Below are 24,351 nucleotides of genomic sequence, written 5' to 3' on the forward strand. Positions count from 1 at the left end.
CACCACCAGCATCAGCAGCAACACCAGAGATATGCACATTAGGTGTCACATTACGAAATGGTACAATACAAGGGGTGCTAAACAAGACCGAAAATCTAACAATCCAAAATAACCAAGTGATGCCTTCCTTTCTTGCTTACAGCAAAGAGCTAAAATCAACAAAAAATAGCAGAATCAAGTGCTATGAATGGAGTGTTCACACACATATATCAGGGATGTTCTGTGCAACGAAATATAGATGTAAAACTGCAAAGTACACAAATATAAGAGAGTTAATAAGACACAGGGAGAAAGAATACCTGTTAGAGACTCGTTTTGTTGCAAGCATTTTTTGAGGTACTTGAACGATATTGTAGAAGTACAGTGGAGAAATGGAATCTAGACATGATTTTTTTATATAAACCACCATCAGCATCCTCTGAAGAATTCAATAAATAATTACGGAAGATAGAAAACTTCTTTGAAATCTTGAAAAGCCTACACCAAATATTATCATTCTTGGATTAGTCAATCTGCCACATGTTAAATGAAAGATGTCTGACACTGAGCACTGTATCAGAAACAGTATCTGGAAGCATGTTATCCCAGCTGACACCCCAGGGAGTTGTTTGGGTGCTGTGGAAAATTTGCTCTAAGTATATATGGAAAACAGACTCCACCAGGAGCGAGAACATTTGGAACCTGAACTTCATACACAGTGGGGAACTGAGGTCATAACAATCTCAAATACAATATACACTGACCACAACCTCGCAAGCGTAGAAGCATGCGTTGATACAAGCGTAGAAGAATGCGTTGATACAAGCGTAGAAACATGCGTTGATACAAGCGTAGAAGAATGCGTTGATACAAGCGTAGAAGAATGCGTTGATACAAGCGTAGAAACATGCGTTGATACAAGCGTAGAAACATGCGTAGATACAAGCGTAGAAGCATGCGTAGATACTAGCGTAGAAACATGCGTTGATACAAGCGTAGAAACATGCGTTGATACAAGCGTAGAAACATGCGTTGATACAAGCGTAGAAACATGCGTTGATACAAGCGTAGAAACATGCGTTGATACAAGCGTAGAAACATGCGTTGATACAAGCGTAGAAACATGCGTTGATACAAGCGTAGAAACATGCGTTGATACAAGCGTAGAAACATGCGTTGATACAAGCGTAGAAGCATGCGTTGATACAAGCGTAGAAACATGCGTTGATACAAGCGTAGAAACATGCGTTGATACAAGCGTAGAAACATGCGTTGATACAAGCGTAGAAGCATGCGTTGATACAAGCGTAGAAACATGCGTTGATACAAGCGTAGAAACATGCGTTGATACAAGCGTAGAAGCATGCGTTGATACAAGCGTAGAAACATGCGTTGATACAAGCGTAGAAGAATGCGTTGATACAAGCGTAGAAACATGCGTTGATACAAGCGTAGAAACATGCGTAGATACAAGCGTAGAAGCATGCGTTGATACAAGCGTAGAAACATGCGTTGATACAAGCGTAGAAGCATGCGTTGATACAAGCGTAGAAACATGCGTTGATACAAGCGTAGAAGCATGCGTTGATACAAGCGTAGAAACATGCGTAGATACAAGCGTAGAAGCATGCGTTGATACAAGCGTAGAAACATGCGTTGATACAAGCGTAGAAGCATGCGTTGATACAAGCGTAGAAACATGCGTAGATACAAGCGTAGAAACATGCGTTGATACAAGCGTAGAAACATGCGTTGATTCAAGCGTAGAAGCATGCGTTGATACAAGCGTAGAAACATGCGTTGATACAAGCGTAGAAACATGCGTAGATACAAGCGTAGAAACATGCGTTGATACAAGCGTAGAAGCATGCGTTGATACAAGCGTAGAAACATGCGTTGATACAAGCGTAGAAACATGCGTTGATACAAGCGTAGAAACATGCGTTGATACAAGCATAGAAACATGCGTAGATACAAGCGTAGAAACATGCGTTGATACAAGCATAGAAGCATGGGTTGATACAAGCGTAGAAACATGCGTAGATACAAGCGTAGAAACATGCGTTGATACAAGCGTAGAAGCATGCGTTGATACAAGCATAGAAACATGCGTTGATACAAGCGTAGAAACATGCGTAGATACAAGCGTAGAAACATGCGTTGATACAAGCGTAGAAACATGCGTAGATACAAGCGTAGAAGTATGCGTTGATACAAGCATAGAAACATGCGTTGATACAAGCGTAGAAGAATGCGTTGATACAAGCGTAGAAACATGCGTTGATACAAGCGTAGAAGTATGCGTTGATACAAGCATAGAAACATGCGTAGATACAAGCGTAGAAGCATGCGTAGATACAAGCATAGAAACATGCGTTGATACAAGCGTAGAAGCATGCGTTGATACAAGCATAGAAACATGCGTTGATACAAGCGTAGAAACATGCGTAGATACAAGCGTAGAAACATGCGTAGATACAAGCGTAGAAACATGCGTTGATACAAGCGTAGAAGCATGCGTTGATACAAGCGTAGAAACATGCGTAGATACAAGCGTAGAAACATGCGTTGATACAAGCGTAGAAGCATGCGTTGATACAAGCATAGAAGCATGCGTTGATACAAGCGTAGAAACATGCGTTGATACAAGCGTAGAAGCATGCGTTGATACAAGCGTAGAAACATGCGTTGATACAAGCATAGAAGCATGCGTTGATACAAGCGTAGAAACATGCGTTGATACAAGCGTAGAAACATGCGTAGATACAAGCGTAGAAACATGCGTAGATACAAGCGTAGAAACATGCGTTGATACAAGCGTAGAAACATGCGTTGATACAAGCGTAGAAACATGCGTTGATACAAGCGTAGAAACATGCGTAGATACAAGCGTAGAAAATGCGTTGATACAAGCGTAGAAACATGCGTAGATACAAGCGTAGAAACATGCGTAGATACAAGCGTAGAAACATGCGTAGATACAAGCGTAGAAACATGCGTAGATACAAGCGTAGAAACATGCGTAGATACAAGCGTAGAAACATGCGTAGATACAAGCGTAGAAACATGCGTAGATACAAGCGTAGAAACATGCGTAGATACAAGCGTAGAAACATGCGTAGATACAAGCGTAGAAACATGCGTAGATACAAGCGTAGAAACATGCGTAGATACAAGCGTAGAAACATGCGTAGATACAAGCGTAGAAACATGCGTAGATACAAGCGTAGAAACATGCGTAGATACAAGCGTAGAAACATGCGTAGATACAAGCGTAGAAACATGCGTAGATACAAGCGTAGAAACATGCGTAGATACAAGCGTAGAAACATGCGTAGATACAAGCGTAGAAACATGCGTAGATACAAGCGTAGAAACATGCGTAGATACAAGCGTAGAAACATGCGTAGATACAAGCGTAGAAACATGCGTAGATACAAGCGTAGAAACATGCGTAGATACAAGCGTAGAAACATGCGTAGATACAAGCGTAGAAACATGCGTAGATACAAGCGTAGAAACATGCGTAGATACAAGCGTAGAAACATGCGTAGATACAAGCGTAGAAACATGCGTAGATACAAGCGTAGAAACATGCGTAGATACAAGCGTAGAAACATGCGTAGATACAAGCGTAGAAACATGCGTAGATACAAGCGTAGAAACATGCGTAGATACAAGCGTAGAAACATGCGTAGATACAAGCGTAGAAACATGCGTAGATACAAGCGTAGAAACATGCGTAGATACAAGCGTAGAAACATGCGTAGATACAAGCGTAGAAACATGCGTAGATACAAGCGTAGAAACATGCGTAGATACAAGCGTAGAAACATGCGTAGATACAAGCGTAGAAACATGCGTAGATACAAGCGTAGAAACATGCGTAGATACAAGCGTAGAAACATGCGTAGATACAAGCGTAGAAACATGCGTAGATACAAGCGTAGAAACATGCGTAGATACAAGCGTAGAAACATGCGTAGATACAAGCGTAGAAACATGCGTAGATTCAAGCGTAGAAACATGCGTTGATACAAGCGTAGAAACATGCGTAGATACAAGCGTAGAAACATGCGTTGATACAAGCGTAGAAACATGCGTAGATACAAGCGTAGAAACATGCGTAGATACAAGCGTAGAAACATGCGTAGATACAAGCGTAGAAACATGCGTAGATACAAGCGTAGAAACATGCGTAGATACAAGCGTAGAAACATGCGTAGATACAAGCGTAGAAACATGCGTAGATACAAGCGTAGAAACATGCGTAGATACAAGCGTAGAAACATGCGTAGATACAAGCGTAGAAACATGCGTAGATACAAGCGTAGAAACATGCGTAGATTCAAGCGTAGAAACATGCGTTGATACAAGCGTAGAAACATGCGTAGATACAAGCGTAGAAACATGCGTTGATACAAGCGTAGAAACATGCGTAGATACAAGCGTAGAAACATGCGTAGATACAAGCGTAGAAACATGCGTAGATACAAGCGTAGAAACATGCGTAGATACAAGCGTAGAAACATGCGTAGATACAAGCGTAGAAACATGCGTTGATACAAGCGTAGAAACATGCGTTGATACAAGCGTAGAAACATGCGTTGATACAAGCGTAGAAACATGCGTAGATACAAGCGTAGAAAATGCGTTGATACAAGCGTAGAAACATGCGTAGATACAAGCGTAGAAACATGCTTAGATACAAGCGTAGAAACATGCGTAGATACAAGCGTAGAAACATGCGTAGATACAAGCGTAGAAACATGCGTAGATACAAGCGTAGAAACATGCGTAGATACAAGCGTAGAAACATGCGTAGATACAAGCGTAGAAACATGCGTAGATACAAGCGTAGAAACATGCGTAGATACAAGCGTAGAAACATGCGTAGATACAAGCGTAGAAACATGCGTAGATACAAGCGTAGAAACATGCGTAGATACAAGCGTAGAAACATGCGTAGAGATCCCTGGGAAGAACCAACGTGAAGCGTAGTTCAGCAAGTTTATTTTAACAACCAGAGTTAAATAAAGAACTATCAAACATTTCCTGGGAAACTGTCCTGAGAAACCTAAACCCACATGAGTGCACGGGCAAGCTAAGTACAGAAGCTTACATAGTCTATACATTATATATATTCAGTTGAGAAAAACCAAAAAAAAAAAAAAAAGAAAAAGAGATCAGCCACTGAAAAAGAAAAGAGAAAAATGTACAATAGAAGAAAATGTCGGAAGAATATGTAACAACAAAGGAAAGAAAATCTACAACGAGAGATTTCCGATATATAACAAAAACTAAGATATTCTTACCAATCAGAAGAAGGGAATAAAGAACAAAATGCAATGAAGAAATAGATAAAAAAAATGTTTCTAAACAAACGCAAAATCCAAGAACCGACCCCTGGAACTGTCTTTGTTCTCACACGAGGCTAATACACCAACGATGAGAAAGAAATCTTGAGAGGCCAGAATAAATCAATGTTCAGCGAGAGAAGATGATTCAGAAAGTGTCTTCGTTACCTCTGTCCGCCCGGTAAATCATGTATCTGACATAAACACAAATCTTCTAGAATTTGAAAGGAAAATAGAAAACATATTTACACATGCAGCACCGGGACCAGACTAATGGAACTCTCTATTTATATATAAATGCAACTATCACTCGCACTCGCACACAGCATACTCTGAAGGAAGTGCTTTGATCTTAGCGAAATTCCAGAGGTTGTAAAACATGTAAACACAGCTTATCTGCACAAAGACAGCAACAGATCCATGGTAAAAAAAAAATACTGGCCAGTAGCACTTACATTACGCCTCTTAAAAATCTTTTAGAGGATGGTGAGATGCAAAATTAAAATTTTGTAGAGAACCGTGACCCACATCGAGATCGTGCCTGTCAAGACTGCTGGACCATAACGAAAAAATCACGGTGACTTTGAAAGAATGCCAAAATGTAGGCACTGTTTACACAGACTTCGCTAAGGCAGCTGATAAATGTGATCATGGATTGATGGAACACAAAATAAGTTCGACAGGTATGACAAGAAAAACAGGGAAATGGCTATGCAATGTTCTAAGGAATAGAGCACAGAGTGGAGTGGTAAAGAATGTAAAAAAACATTCTTAGCAAAATTAAGAGGTGAGCACCACGAGGCACAGTCCTGGCATCAGTTTCTCATCACCAGAGAAGACATAGACAAAAACACAGAACAAAGTGTTGTACCAGTCTTTGCAGATGACACAAAAATTGGCATGAAAATAACCACAGAAGAGAACACACAGGAACTGCAAGAATATATACACAAAGTTTTCCAAAGGATATGCACAAAATCTTCCAATAGTCAGGAGTATAATAATAATGACAATAACAATAATAATCTTTATTACTACAAGTACATGTACAAGGTATACAGTCCTAGCTGACATCACTGACATACTACTATATAGAAAGCCGATTGTTATGCTCAACATTTCGGGCAAATTAGGTTACTTTTGTCCCCAAAATGCGACCCACACCAGTCGACTAACACCCAGATACCTATTTTACTGATGGGTGAACAGAGACAGCAGGTGTCTCAACGAAACACGTCCTAATGTTTCCAGCCGTACCGGAGATCGAATCACGGACCTCAGTGTGTGTTAAGGTGAAGTAAATTTTATTTTTAATTTTTATAAAGAATGTTTTACAGATGGTAGAGAAAAGGTAATATTATTGACATATTTTATAAAAAGCCTCTGGTTATGCACGTGTTCAGTGCGGACAGCAATAGCCTGGTCGACCAGGCATGAGAGCTTAGTCCTGGGTCGGGCAGAGAGTGTAGACAAATTCTCGACCCAGATCACAGGTAACTCACAAGTAACAGCAGATGCATCATTATCACCACCACCAGCAACACCACTACCACCAGCAACACCACCACTACCACCACCACCACCACCACCAGCAACACCACTACCACCACCAGCACCAGCAACACCACTACCACCACCACCAGCACCAGCAACACCACTACCATCACCACCACCACCAACAACAACAACAGCAACACCACCACCACCACCAGCAACACCACTACCACCACCACCACCAGCAACACCACTACCATCACCACCACCACCACCAACAACAGCAACACCACCACCAGCAACACCACCACCATCACCAGCACCATCACCACCACCATCACCACCACCACCACCACCACCACCACCACCACAGCACCAGCAGCAGCTCTAGCAGCAGCAGCAGCAGCAGCACCAGCAACAGCAGCAACAACAGCAGCAGAAACAGCACCATAAACGGCAGCACTAGCAGCAGCAAAAGCACCATCACCAGCAGCACTAGCAGTACCAACATCAGCAATAACAACAACACTAGCAGCAGCACTAGCATGTAGATGAATGGTTCAGAGAACCGACATGTTGATAAATTAGACACATGTGCAACTCTTGGGTATCTTTATTGAGGAAACGTTTCGCCACACAGTGGCTTCATCAGTCCATACATAGGAGAAACTTGAAGAACAGGAGGAGAATGAGGTAATCAGTCCCTCAACCTTGAGTCGATGTGTTCAGTCCATCAATCTTGAGTAGAATGAAGATACCCAAGAGTTGCACATGTGTCTAATTTATCAGCAGCACTAGCAGCACTACCAGCAGCAGCACCAACAACAGCACCAACAGTAGCACAAGCAGCACCAGTATTAGCAGCAGCACCAATATCAGCAGCAGCAGCACCACCACCACAACCACCACCACCACCACCACCACCACCACCACCACCACCACCACCACCACCAGCATAAGCAATACCGGTAGCACCACCAGCTATTGCACCAGCACCAGCACCACTAGCATCAACGGCAGCAGCAGCAGCAACACCAGCACCAGGAGTACCACCAGCACCGCCAGCAGCAGCGCTTCCACCAGTGGCACCAGCACCAGGAGCACCACTACCACCAGCAGCTCCACCAGCAGCACCATCACCAGGAGCACAAGCAGCAGCACCAGCAATAGCAGCACGAGCACCAGCAGCACCCCCACCGGCACCACCAGCAACAGCAGCAGCACCAGTAACAACGCCAGCAGAACCAGCAAATGCACCAGCAGCACCAGCAATAGCAGCAACAACAGCAGTAGCAGAAGCAGCACCATAAACAGCAGCAGCACCATAAGCACTAGCAGCAGCAAAAGCCCCATCACCAGCAGCACCAACACCAGCAGCACTAGCAGTACCAACATCAGCAATAACAGCACTGGCAACAGCACTGGCAACAGCACTAGCAGCACTACCAGCAGCAGCACCAACAGCAGTAGCACAAGCAGCACCAGTATTAGCAGCCGCACCAGCAGTAGCACCAGTATCAGCAGCAGCACCAGCAGCAGCAGCAGCATCACCACCACCACCACCACCACAACCACCACCACCACCACCACCACCACCACCACCACCACCACCACCACCACCATCACCACCAGCAACACCAGCAGCATGTTACAAAAAACGCGATTCTAAAAAACTTAAGAGATCTCCAGTGAATACTTGGTGACCCGGTGGCCTGGTGGCTAAAGCTCCCGCTTCACACACGGAGGGCCCGGGTTCAATTCCCGGCGGGTGGAAACATTTCGACACGTTTCCTTACACCTGTTGTCCTGTTCACCTAGCAGCAAATAGGTACCTGGGTGTTAGTCGACTGGTGTGGGTCGCATCCTGGGGGACAAGATTAAGGACCCCAATGGAAATAAGTTAGACAGTCCTCGATGACGCACTGACTTTCTTGGGTTATCCTGGGTGGCTAACCCTCCGGGGATAAAAATCCGAACGAAATCTTATCTCTTCTTATCTTACTAGAAAGGACTGCCCTTCTAGCATCCAGACTGTTACTGGGTTTTCGTAACAATTAGTCAGTATCCTGGTCCAATTATCCATTAGAATTCAATAAGAATTAATAGTGCTTCAGGATTACAACTGGTAGGCTACTAACTAGAGAAATTAAAATTTAATAAATTTATTAATAATTAAGTTGTCTAGGCGTATATCAAATTAAATTAAATCGCTATCAACAAAATAAGAATAATCACTTCTCTCGTGTACAGTAGTATTGTGCTGTAGGCACATATCACATTTATAATTCTTAAGTACCGTCTGGTACATTAACATTTAATAAGATATTACAAATATGTACAAGCAAGTTTGTGTGTATGTGTGTAAGTGCTCTAAGTAGTTCACTATGTCTCACGACTCGACTAGACTTTAACAAGTCACTGACAAAGTCCTCTCATAAACTAACTTCTTGACCAACTGGCAGTCAGAACAGTCTGCTTGAACAATAAAAAGAATGCTAAGCCCAATAGCAATATAACAAGCAACTGCGACACAGAATCAGGAACAAGGAGATAATATAACGACACTAAATAGGGACCATCAGAAGATCCTCCACAAAAGTCACAAAACTCCCATACTACTGAATCTAAGTTCAGCATAAGAAAATCCCCGACTGTGACAGTACACAGATACCAGTACAAGTTAAGCCAGAAGCTACAGCTCAGGACATGAGTTGCTTAGAGTGTCTATGCGACACACAACCTCAGTACAACGTCGAAAATCACTAGGTCTATACAATGTTCTGCGAACAGAGTCTCCAGAACCTACGACAATAATGAGACAGAGACGATCTTCGAACAAGAGCCAATAAGGGAGATTTAGGTACTTCTTGTCAGGAATACGTCCAACCACCAAGCGAGTCTAGACCAGACTGAATACTTCAGGCGAGGTGAGAACACCACCTCCTCTATCACGTGATAGCTCCGTGGACAGTTGTTGCCCAGCAACAACGAGAAGCCGGCAGAGTACCGAGCCACAAGCGATAATTACAGTAGTTAGACAATCAAGACTTGAACTATGAGCACATAATATGTTACATCCTACCTAACAATAGTAACTAAGTCAAATAATAATATAAAGCAATATATTTACGATTTAGCTATTATTGCAAATATAAGCAATATAAAATTATATGAAAAGGTAATATACATTATATATATATACATAATATACATCATATACATTGTAGCCCATTCAAGGATTGAAACACAGCATAAGCAATACCGGCAGCACCACCAGCTATTGCACCAGCACCAGCACCACCAGCACCACCAGCATCAACAGTAGCAGCACCTTTAGCACCACCACCAGCCCCACCAGCAGCAGCACCAGCAACACCAGCACCAGGAGCACCACCAGCACCGCCAGGAGCAGCACGTTCACCAGTGGTACAAGCACCAGAAGCACCACCACCATCAGCACCTCCACCACCAGCACCAGGAGCACCAGCAGCAGCACCAGCAATAGCAGGACGAGCACCAGCAGCACCCCCACCGGTACCACCAGCAATAGCACCAGCAGCACCGCCACCAGCAGCACCAGCAGCAGCAGCACCACAACCAGCAACACAACCAGTAGCACCACCACTAGCAGCATCAGCACCACCACCGGCACCACCAGCAACATCGCCGCCAGCAGCCCCGCCCAGCAGCACCGCCACCAGCAGCACCACCAACCGTAGTACCACCACCAGCAGCACCACCAGCACCACCACCAGCACCACCACCGGCACCACCAGCAGCAGCACCACCACCGGCACCACTAGCAGCCCCGCCACCAGCAGCACCACCAACAATAGTACCACCACCGGTACCACCAGCACCACCCCCGGCACCACCAGCAGCAGCACCACCACCGGCACCACCAGTTGCACCACCACTAGCAGCACTGCCAGCATCAGCACCACCACCGGCACCACCAGCAACATCGCCACCAGCAGCACCGCCACCAGCAGTGGCCACCAGCACCATCACCATCGGCACCACCAGCAGCAGTACCACCAACAGTAGTACCACCACCGCCACCACCAGCACCACCACCGGCACCACCAGCAGCAGTACCACCACCGCCACCAGCGGCATCACCACCGGCACCACCAGCAGCAATATCAGCACCACCACCAGCACCGTCACCAGCAACACCACAAGCAGCAGCACCACCAGCAGTACCACCACCACCGGCACCACCAGCAGTCCCACCACCACCGGCACCACCAGCAGCAGCAGCACCGCCACCAACAGCACCGCCACCACCAGCAACAGCACCACCAGCACCACCACCACCACCACCGGCACCACCAGCAGCAGCACCACCACCAGCACCAGCAGCACCGCCACCAGCAACACCAGCAGCAGCACCGCTACCACCAGCAGCAGTCCCATCACCACCAACACCACCAGCAGCAGCAGTACTGCCACCAGCAGCACCAGCAGCAGCACCACCAGTACCACCAGTAGCACCGCCAGCAGCACCACCACCACCACCAGCAGCACCACCACCACTACCAGCACTATCAGCACCACCGGCTTCACCAGCAGCCTCACCAGCAGCACCAACACCAGCAGCACCACCACCAGCAGCAGCACCATCACCACCACCACCAGCACCGCCAGCAAGAGAAGAGACACATGGGGTCCACAGGATGTGTGAGTCATCACCACTTTATCCTGCATTTGTCACGTCAAGCTGACCGCCCACCCTCACCCACACACCGCCCTACCCCGACCGCGCCCACCCCCACCCCATATAACCCCCACCCTGTACACCTCGCACCCCGCCCACTCCAGTAATCGCACACCCCACTACAGTCACTCTTCATCCCTGGGTATATATATCTATATATATATATATATATATATATATATATATATATATATATATATATATACATATATGCAAGGAATTCGCGAGAGCATGCGAAATATACACAAACACTGATCTCTGGCTGAAGGAGACTCGAACCTACGAACAAGGTACGCAGTGCTTTACCAATCTACCCACAATGGACCTATATATATATATATATATATATATATATATATATATATATATATATATATATATATATATATATATATATATATATATATATATATATATATATATATATATATATATATATATATATATATATATATATATATATATATATATATATATATATATATATGTCGTGCCGAATATGTAAAACCGGTCAATTAGCAAGAACTCATTTAAAATTAAGTCCTTTCTGAAATTTTCTCTTATACATTTAAAGATATATTTTTTTCATTAATGCTAATGTAAAAATTTTTAATTTTGCACTAAAAGAATCTTAGAAAACTTACCTAACCTTATTATAACAAGAACAATTTATTTTAGCCTAACCCAACTAAATATATTTTAAATACGTTTACAATAATTTAATACTAAACAAACACAATCAAATATATTTTTTTCGTTAGGTTCAGAATGATTTTGGCGAAATTATTGCGTACACAAATTTTTACTTGTCCTATATGGCAAGATGAGCGTTGCTATTTAAGCCAAGATAGCAAGTTCTGCCTATTCGGCACGACATATATATATATATATATATATATATATATATATATATATATATATATATATATATATATATATATATATATATATATATATATATGTATATATATATATATATATATATATATATATATATATATATATATATATATATATATATATATATATATATATATATATATATATATGCAATAAGATCACAGTAAACATGTGATTTCAAAATATGCAAAACAACCACTCTGAAAGAATAGAGAAATTCCAAGCGCTTTCGTGACTACTCACATTATCAAGGAACTATGGAAGTGAAGCATCCAAGGAAGCTATATAAGGGGTCCGGCCAGCACCTCACTATCAGATCCCACAACGGTTAAACACGTGACGCGCGGCGAGCCAACTTGGAAAGCTCCTTTGCACAACTCACCCCCAAGCTATTCTACCCAAGAAAATTTTAAAATTATTTGTCCAGTGCATTATTAAATTCTTCCCAAATTCTATTAATTATAAATGGATCTAATTTATATAAACCAAAGGAAATATTCATATTATTGTCAAAACTGCTTTTTATGAAACAAGATTCAATTATATTATATATATATATATATATATATATATATATATATATATATATATATATATATATATATATATATATATATATATATATATGTCGTGCCGAATAGGCAGAACTTGCGATCTTGGCTTAAATAGCAACGCTCATCTTGCCATATAGGACAAGTGAAAATTTGTGTATGCAATAATTTCGCCAAAATCATTCTGAACCTAATGAAAAAAATATATTTGATTGTGTTTGTTTAGTACTAAATTACTATAAACGTATTTTAAATATTTTTAGTTGGGTTATGCTAAAATAAATTGCTCTTGTTATAATAAGGTTAGGTAAGTTTACTAAGATTCTTTTGGTGCAAAATTAAAATTTTTTACATTAACATTAATGAAAAAAATATATCTTTAAACGTATAAGAGAAAATTTCAGAAAGGACTTAATTTTAAATGAGTTCTTGCTAATTGACCAGTTTTACATATTCGGCACGACATATATATGTATATATATGTATATATATATATATATATATATATATATATATATATATATATATATATATATATATATATATATATATATGTTTCTACGTGTGCGTGTGTGTGTGGCTTTTCTAATGAATTAATGTAAGTTAATACTTCTTAATTCTGACTTATTTTCGTTCAGTCTACATCTCGTAGGCGTTACTTAGATGTTCACCAGTACTGGTAGAAACATTGGGCTGTGTTTCCTTAAGACACCTGCTGTCCCTGTATTATTATTATTATTATTATTATTATTATTATTATTATTATTATCATTTTTATTAGTATTATGACAATGAAAGAAGACTTAATATCATAAAGTTAAGGCTGTCACCAGCCTAGTGTAATTACGTATCTTTAGGTGTATTATAATTGTACATTGTAATAAATTATATTATATTCTTAATATACTTAGATATATTATGTCATTAAAATATTTCTCACTCTTCTTTTTTTCCCTTCTGTCTCTTCTATATAGCGTCTGTTGCTTCCAATTTCAAAGGATTCAGATATCTTTATAAAAATTCAATTTTTCCTGTGTATGGGATAGGTTATCCCGAGAGAAAGTTGGCATGTGACAGTAACTCAACCTCTACTAGAACCAGACCTTTGAAGCCGTCGTACTTTATGTACTCAAAATCAAATATATATAAATGACCATAATTTTTAAAGGGGTGGACCGGTAAGCCAGCGGAAGGCCTCGGTCAGTTGACCAAAAGCTCCGCGTCAGGAAACTTGTCCTGTTTCCTGACGAACCATACCTAACCTAACCTAAACATAATCAAATGCTTACCGATATCTTCATCGCCCTACTAAAGTCTCCCAGCTCAGGCTGACAGATTTCAACAGTGTGTGTGTGTGTGTGTGTGTGTGTGTGTGTGTGTGTGAGACACACCATATGAGAAGGAATTTGACGGGGGAAATAGCTAGCCAGTTGGCCATTGTTTTCACACTGTGTATCTATTCTATTGAATAGAGTAGCAGCACATTGCTGATGAATTATATTTGCTAAAAAAGAAAAACTCAACCCCAGTCGACTCTTACTGCCATTAATACACCACTTCTTATCCTATACCAAAGCAGCACACTTTACACACACACATACACACACACACACACACACACACACACACACACACACACACACACACACACACACACACACACACACACACACACACAGACGGGATGTTCCAGAGATAGGACACAGACACAAGAGGTCACAATTGGAAGTTGAAGACTCAGATGAATCAAAGGGATGTTAGGAAGTATTTCTTCAGTCATAGAGTAGTCAGGCCATGGAATAGCCTAGAAAGTGATGTGGTGGAGGCAGGGACCATACATAGTTTTAAGGCGAGGTATGATAGAGCTCATGGGGCAGGGAGAGAGAGGACCTAGTAGCAATCAGCGAAGAGGCGGGGCCAGGAGCTGTGAATCGACCCCTGCAACCACAAATAGGTGAGTACACACACACTGTTGCAACCCTTGAATGGGTTACAATGTATATGATGTATATATATATATATATATATATATATATATATATATATATATATATATATATATATATATATATATATATATATATATATATATATATATATATATATATATATATATATATATATAATGTTTATTACCTTTTCATATAATTTTATATTGCTTATATTTGCGATATTAGCTAATTCGTAAATATATTGCTTTATATTATTATTTGACTTAATTACTATTGTTAGGTAGGATGTAACATATTATATGCTCATAGTTCAAGTCTTGATTGTCTAACTACTGTAATTATCAGTTGTGGCTCGTTACTCTGCCGGCTTCTCGTTGTTGCTGGGCAGCAACTGTCCATGGAGCTATCACGTGATAGAGGAGGGGGTGTTCTCACCTCGCCTGATGTATTCAGTCTGGTCTAGACTCGCTTGGTGGTTGGACATATTCCTGACAAGAAGTGCCTAAGTCTCCCTTATTGGCCCTTGTTGGAAGATCGTCTCTGTAGCTTTCTTGTTAGTTCTGTAGAACTCTGTTCACAGAACATTGTATAGACTTAGTGATTTTCGACGTTGTACTGAGGTTGTGTCGCACAGACACTCTGATCAACTCAGGTCCTGAGCTGTAGCTTCTGACCTAAGTTATACTGGTATCTGTGTATTGTCACAGTCGGGAATTTTCTTATGCTGAACTTGGATTCAGTGGTATGGGAGTTTTGTGACTTTTGTGGAGGATCTGCTGATGGTCCCTATTTAGTGTCGTTATATTATCTCCTTGTTCCTGATTCTGTGTCGCAATTGCTTGTTATATTGCTATTGGGCAATGCATTCTTTTTATTGTTCAAGCAGACTGTTCTGATTGCCAGTTGGTCAAGAAGTTAGTTTATGTGAGGACTTTGTCAGTCACTTGTTTAAGTCTAGTCGAGTTTTGAGACATAGCGAACTACTTAGAGCACTTACATACACATAAACTTATTTGTATATTGTATTATTAAATTCTACTGTACCAGACGGTACTTAAGACTTATAAATGTGATAAGTGCTTTCAGCACAATACTACTGTACACGAGAGAAGTGATTATTATTATTTTGATTATTATTAATTTAATTTACATTGATAACATACCTCTGGACTATGATTAATAAATTTGTTAAATTTTAATTTCTCTAGTTAGTAGCCTACCAGTTGTAATCCTGAAGCACTATTAATTCTTATTGAATTCTAATGGATAATTGGACAAGGATACTGACTAATTGTTACGAAAACCCAGTAACAGGCTGGATGCTAGAAGGGCAGTCCTTTCTAGTATACACTGGAGATCTCTAAGTTTTTAGAATCGCGTTTTTTGTAACACACACACACACACACACACACACACACACACACACACACACACACACACATGACACTGGAGGACAGAAAGGTTAGGGAAGACATGATAACGACATACAAAATATTGGGAGGAATAGATAAGGTGGACAGAGACAGTATGTTCCAGAGAGGAGACACAGAAACAAGGGGTCACAATTGGAAATTGAAGACTCAGATGAATCACAGGGATGTTAGGAAGTATTACTTCAGTCACAGAGTTGTCAGGAAGTGGAATAGTCTGGGAAGTGATGTAGTGGAAGCAGGATCTATACATAGCTTTAAGAAGAGGTGTGATAAAGCTCATGGAGGAGGAAGAGTGGCCTAGTAGCGACCAGTGAAGAGGCGGGGCCAGAAGCTGTGACTCGACCCCTGCAACCACAATAGGTGAGTACACACAACACGGGTTTGAACTGCGTAGGTCCACTTATATGCAGATTTTTTTTTCACTAAATATATTGGAAAATTTTTGGGAGCTATGCGACCGAAAAAAAAATAAGAAAAAGTTAGGTATGTCATTTACTCCCATAAAATATACACAAATATATTACAAAAGTTAAAAATTTAACAAAACGTACAATCGCGAAGAATTACAGATCGTACATAGTTCATCCACAGTCGAGAGTAAGGTAAACAAACGTAAAGATGCAATAATAATAACAACAACAATAATAATAATAACAATAATATATAATATATTATTATTATTATTATTATTATTATTATTATTATTATTATTATTATTATTATTATTATTATTACAGATCGTACGTCTTCCATTTGCGGTCGTGAGAAATATGAACAAACATTAAGATAGAATATTAAATCATAAACAAATATAATTATTTTTTTTCATATAATATTTTTATTTTTGATGTCTAGTGTTAGTTACATGTATGACATCTACATATAAGACAATAGTGATGTAAGTACTGACAGACAGACGATTCATCTTGTAAACATTAGACGTAAACTGACAAAGCTCGTCTCCTAACAGTGAAGGCACCACATTCAGGAGATTTCCTTTTAGTTGTTCCCAACTCCTCCCTGAGCACCTGATTCGACCCACAGACCATTCCGATTTGTGTTGCTCTTCGCCTAGCCTTTCCCATACTCACCGAACATAGGTGTATTTGCGGCAAGGCATCGGCTGATCAAATCGGACTTCATGGGCTTGTGTGTTATACATCAGAAGGGAAGTATGCCAGACATGAGGAGGTCAACGATATCATAAAGAGAAGTCTTGCTACAACCCGTTGTCCAGCTCAATGGGAACCTCAAGTATGGAGGTCCAATGGAAGTCAAAAGCGTCCAGATGGAACCACTATGGTACCCTGGAAGGATGGTCAGCAGATTGCCTGGAACTACACTTGTGCTGCCACGTTGGCGGACACTTACTTGCTATACTCTGAAGATGAAGGAGATGGAGCCGCCAGTTATAAGGAGACCCAGAAGCTCCACAAATATGATGGCCTGCTCCCCTGCTATAACTTCATCTCAGTAAAGTGGGAGACCTTGGAGCATGGGGCAAGTGTGCTGTAAAGTTCCTCAGAGAGTTGGGTGGAAAGCTCATCACAGAAATCAAGGATCACAGAGCGGCCAGCTTCCTCTTTCAGAGACTCAGTGTTGCGATCCAGAGGGGAAATGCCTCCAGCATTCAGGGTATGCGGCCCACCACCAGGGAGCTGGACGAAGTGTTTGAGATGTATGCTCTGAGATGTTATTTATGTTCTCATTTCTATTGTATTTTGCTTATAAATAAAGTTTACATAAAATATAGAATATAGAGGGTGGTAGAAGAAAATTTTCAAACGCTCCTGGGAGAATCTCGAGTTTTCCCTGAAGTAAGTTTATTCTTTTCTCTGAGAATGAGGGTCCCCAGGGCAGTTCCAGAGGTGGTAGTTCCCATTATATATATATATATATATATATATATATATATATATATATATATATATTTATATATATATATATATATATATATATATATATATATATATATATATATATATATATATATATATATATGTATCATATAGGGAGGTACTACCTCTAGAACTTTACTGGGGATCATCCTCAGAGAAGACAATAAACGTACCTCAGGGAAAACTCAAGTTTCTCCCCGGAGCTGTTTGAATATTTTCTTCTCCTACCACCCCCTATAATTTATATGGTATATATGTGCTTTATTAATAGACAGAATACATTGATAGAAAACACAAACATGAATGCATTGGTACACTGCATTCATGTTTGATGCTATGGAAGAGGATAGGAAAATTGGTATGGCAATTTGGGAGGATTTGCGTACTCCCAGCCCTTCCCCCAAGCCTGACTGGAAGTAAGGCTTGCAACCACTGTCCATCTTCGAGGGAAAGATTCAATACATTCTCTAGCATGGTCTAAAGGAGAGAGTCATATTCCTTGAGTTTCGGACTGCTGAAGGCTGGGGAGCATCTCAGGAAGTAGGTAAGTTTTGGGACTGACAGGCACCTGGTGAGTAGGTAGAAGGTATCATGCGTATCGATGTCTTTCATCCTGCCTTCCATCGTCCTGAGGTCTGAGAATTTTTTTTTCGAGGATCAGATCGATTGTATTGGACCCAAGAGGAACCCCAAGGAGACCGTTGTTGGCTGGATCCATGGCTCGTGCTCCTGGTAAAACAGCGCTAATATTCTGGATCATCTGGATCAGGCTGTCTCCCATGTCTTTAATTTTTCTGAGATAGATTCTGTAGTGCCAGCTAGGGTACCATCACCCAAGAACCAGATATTGAACTCACTGGAGAGCGCTTCTGTGACTTCCTTGATGACCATAAAATATACACATTGTTAAGATCGCAGGGAGGCGATCTTAACAATGCAAAACAAGCATATATATATGAGAGAGAGAAAGAGAGAGAGAGAGAGAGAGAGAGAGAGAGAGAGAGAGAGAGAGAGAGAGAGAGAGAGAGAGAGAGAGAGAGAGAGAGAGAGAGAGAGAGAGAGAGAAAGAGAAATGCATAATGATATAACTTCAAAAAAGTCCAGGATGGTGTGAAGCTTCGTCGAGCTTCATTTCACGTTTTTGGATTACGTACCTATCACCGATATGCCCGTAACTAGTTTCAAGGGTTCTACTCTCACAGCCCGACCTGATGCCAGACTTCCTTTTTGATTAATTGGTCAACCAGGCTCTTGTTGCTGGGAGCCCACAGAACAGTATCGCCCCCATCGTCTTGCTGATCTCACACTTGTCTAAGGTTGTGGTCCAATTTCTCCTTGAGTTGTGAATTGTTCCAGGTTCAGTATTCTTCAGTACTAGAAAGCTCATCAGAGGAAGGAAAAGGTTAGCTTCAATTGCTAGGATCAAGATCCCTTCATTAGTGTCAAGACACCTCTCCACTGAAGGATCGGATCGCAGTTGAAGGGACAAGTGTTCAATTCTTAGGCTGAGAGAGATGTGTGAGCAAGGCTGGATACATCACCTTCCCGTTTTCACCTAGCATCTACAAAAGTCGTCTAGGACCTTACAATCTCAACTGAAATATGCCAGACTGCTTATCATTTAACCAGTAGTCATTATGCCTGCTAATTCCCTTAGCGTTAATTATATATTTCAATTCTCACAATACAAGGAGTAAAATGTGTTATTTTTTTCATCGTGAATTTAGGCTTAACGAGCAACAGCTTATTTCAGAGTTCATCCACAACACTCGCTTAACACACATGTACTAGTCAACAGGTGTAAGCAGACTTGCTCACAGGTTTCGACCCTCTCTAGGAATGAACTCAGGCTCTTCGGTTGTGAGCCGATGACACTACCTCTGAATTACGAGCCACCTCATTCTCCGTAGTGAAATCGATTATTAAACAACAAAAACTGCTCCATTATCGCCAATATGAAGCACAATGAGGGTCGTTGATCGAGCCTAAGTGGGAGAGTTGAGTGGTGGTTGAGGAGGCTGTGTCAGTTTAAGTAGTGGTGGTCCACCCTTACGTAAGCTTGTACACACACTCATTTGTGGTTGCTGGGGTCAAATCTGTGCTGCTGGCCCTGCCTCTTAACTTACTGCTTCCTGGATTTATTCCCTCGTACCTATTCTTAAAACTGTATATGGATTCTGCTTCCACTAATTCGTCGCTAAGGTCATTTTGTTGCCTGACTACCCACATGCTGGAAATATTCTTAATTTTCCTGTAACTCGTCTATCTCTAACTTCCAACTTTTTCCTCGCTTTGTTGTTCCTCGCCTTTAGAACACTATCTCTGTCCAACACAAAGAGTTTTATGAGTATTTTGTATGTCGTTATCATGTCTCTGTTCTTCTATCCTCTAATGTCGTCAGGCTGAGTTCCTTTAGTCTCTCTTCATAGTTCATTTGTATTAGCTCTGGTGCCAGACTTGCTGCAAACCTCTACGCTTTCTCCAGTTTCTTGAAATTCTTTATCAGGTATGGGTTCTATACTGGTATTGCATATTCCAAGGATTCTTTGTTGAGATTCCTGAAACCTAATATTAGATTCGCCAAGCGAACAGTCATGGCGGAGATTATTAGGTTCACGTGCAATTCAGGTGATACGATTGGCATTATGCTAACCCATGTCTTGCTCTTCGAGTGAGGTTCACAGCCTCTGTCCCGCAAGTCTGTACTCAGTTTCCGATATTTCTGGTTCCCCAGTTTTCAAAACTCTGCATTTAATGGGGTTGAATTTCAGTAGCCGCTCGTGCGACCAGTTCTGCAGTTTACACAGGTCCGTTTGTAGCCTTTCCTTGTACTCTACAGTTTTAATTCATCTTAGGAATTTTACATTAGCATAGTGATGCACGTCTAGCTATCTCATCTTACAGTAATGTAAGAGAAACAGTGCTGGTCTCAACACTTATCCTTATGTGTCCCCACTTGTTACACTTGCCCATTGTTACAACTCTTCTCGGACAACCACTGCGAGTGCCTTCGCTGTTATATTTGCCTACTCTTCAAGTTTATATCCCAGTCTTTATGAAGTATTGTTTTAAATTCCTTCTTGAAGTCCGAGAAGTCTGAGAATGCTCAGACCATACATCAACCCCCCCTTCTCTCTCTCTCTCTCTCTCTCTCTCTCTCTCTCTCTCTCTCGGGCACTTAGAATAACAGCATATACCTGACGTATTCAATATTATTAAATACAAAATAAAGAAGTTCAGCACAGCAAGAGTATGAACTACGCAGCACTGAACACATACACACACACACTGACACACACAGGAGTATAAATGCCAACCAGCACGGATTCACGGAAGGCAAATCCTGTGTCACAAACCTTCTGGAGTTTTATGATAAAATAACAGAAGTAAGACAAGAGAGAGAGGGGTGGGTTGATTGCATCTTCTTGGACTGCAAGAAGGCCTTTGACACAGTTCCTCACAAGAGATTAGTGCAGAAGCTAGAGCATCAGGCGCATATAACAGGAAGGGCACTGCAATGGATCAGAGAATACCTGACAGGGAGGCAACAACGAGTCATGGTACGTAATGATGTATCACAGTGGGCACCTGTGACGAGCGGGGTCCCACAGGGGTCGGTCCTAGGACCAGTGCTATTTTTGGTATATGTGAACGACATGACGGAAGGGTTAGACTCAGAAGTGTCCCTGTTTGCAGATGATGTGAAGTTAATGAGGAGAATTAAATCTGATGAGGACCAGGCAGGACTTCAAAGAGACCTGGACAGACTGGACACCTGGTCCAGCAAATGGCTTCTCGAATTTAATCCTGCCTAATGCAAAGTCATGAAGATGGGGGAGGGGCACAGAAGACCACAGACAGAGTATAGGCTAGGTGGCCAAAGACTGCAAACCTCACTCAAGGAGAAAGATCTTGGGGTGAGTATAACACCGAGCATGTCTCCGGAAGCACACATCAATCAGATAACTGCTGCAGCATATGGGCGCCTGGCAAACCTGAGAACAGCATTCCGATACCTTAGTAAGGAATCATTCAGGACACTGTACACCGTGTATGTCAGGCCCATACTGGAGTATGCAGCACCTGTTTGGAACCCGCACTTGATAAAGCACGTCAAGAAACTAGAGAAAGTACAAAGGTTTGCGACAAGGTTAGTTCCAGAGCTAAGGGGAATGTCCTATGAGGAAAGATTAAGGGAAATCGGCCTGACCACACTGGAGGACAAGAGGGTCAGGGGAGACATGATAACGACATATAAAATACTGCGTGGAATAGACAAGGTGGATAAAGACAGGATGTTCCAGGGAGGGGACACAGAAACAAGAGGCCACAATTGGAAGTTGAAGACACAAATGAGTCAGAGAGATAGTAGGAAGTATTTCTTCAGTCATAGAGTTGTAAGGCAGTGGAATAGCCTAGAAAATGACGTAGTGGAGGCAGGAACCATACACAGTTTTAAGACGAGGTTTGATAAAGCTCATGGAGTGGGGAGAGAGAGGGCCTAGTAGCAACCGGTGAAGAGGCGGGGCCAGGAGCTAGGACTCGACCCCTGCAACCACAAATAGGTGAGTACAAATAGGTGAGTACACACACACGCACACACACACACACACACACACACACACACACACACACACACACACAGGAGATCTCAGGTAATCCCTCACACTGATGGAATATAGATGACTGGGAAACACATGTAGAAAATAAGGAGAACTTGGCATCTCCCTCTTACAATAAATCTGTCTACTTCCATATTTCAGAAGTTTGTATACCTGTTTTTGTTGTGGTTGTTGTTGATCGTTTTTGTTGTTGTTGTTCGTTGGTGTTGATCATTGTTTTTGTTCGTTGTTGTTGTTCGTTCTTATTGTTGTTGTTTGTTGTTAATGTTCGTTGTATTGCGACCCCTGAATGGGTCACAATTTATATAATGTATATTACCTGTTCATATAATTTTATATTGCTTATATTTGCAAAATTAGCTAAATTGTAAATATATTGCTTTATATTATTATTTGACTTAGTTATATTATTAGGTAGGATGTAACATTTATATATTATTCAGTGCTCATAGTTCAAGTGTTAAGTAGCTGACAGCATTGTCTAACTACTGTAATTATCGCTCCGCTTGTTTCCCTGCCAGCTTCTGTGTTGCTGGGCAGCAGCAGTCCACGGAGAGTCACGTGATCAGGAAGGGGGAGGTGAACACACCTCACCAGGAGTGAGAGTCGGCCTGGCCCAACGCTGATTATTGTCGGTTGGACGTTCTTCTAACAAGACGTCCCTCTCCAGCTCTCCCTTGCAGGCCCTTGTTGGAAGATCGTCTCTGTCGCTTTCTTGTTGTTGGTTCTGTGTAACTCTGTTCACAGAACATAGCCTAGACTTAGTGATTTTCGACGTTGTACTGAGGTTGTGTGTCTCATAGACACTGAGAAACTTAGGTCCTGAGCTGTAGCTTCTGACCTAATTTGTACTGGTATCTGTGTACTGTCACAGTCGGGGATTTTCTAATGCTGAATTTAGATTCAGTAGTATGGGAGTTTTGTGACTTTTGTAGAGGATCTGCAGATGGTCCCTACTTAGTGTCGTTATATTATCTCCTTGTTCCTGATTCTGTGTCGCTGTTGCTTGTTATATTGTTGTTCGGCTTATCAGTCGCTTTATTGTTCAAGCAAGCTGTTCTGATTGCCAGGTTGGTCAAGAAGTTAGTTTATGTGAGGACTTTTAGTCAGTCACTGGTTAAGTCTAGTCGAGTCTTGAGACATAGCGAACTACTTAGAGCACGTACATACACACAAACTTACTTGTATATATTCGTATTATGTTATTAAATGCTAACAATGTACCAGACGGTACTTATTAAAAGCCATAAAGATGTGATATGTACCTTCAGGACAATACTACTGTACACGAGAGAAGTGTAGGAACTTGTATCCTATATTATATTCAATTGATTACTATAATTTACTTTGATTTTATACACCTAGACAACTTTGTTATTAATAAACTGTTAAATTTTAATTTCTTTAGTAGCCTACCAGTTATAATCCTGAAGCACTATTGTATC

This window comes from Cherax quadricarinatus, chromosome 63, assembly GCF_038502225.1.
Source record: "Cherax quadricarinatus isolate ZL_2023a chromosome 63, ASM3850222v1, whole genome shotgun sequence".
NCBI lineage: Eukaryota > Metazoa > Arthropoda > Malacostraca > Decapoda > Parastacidae > Cherax > Cherax quadricarinatus.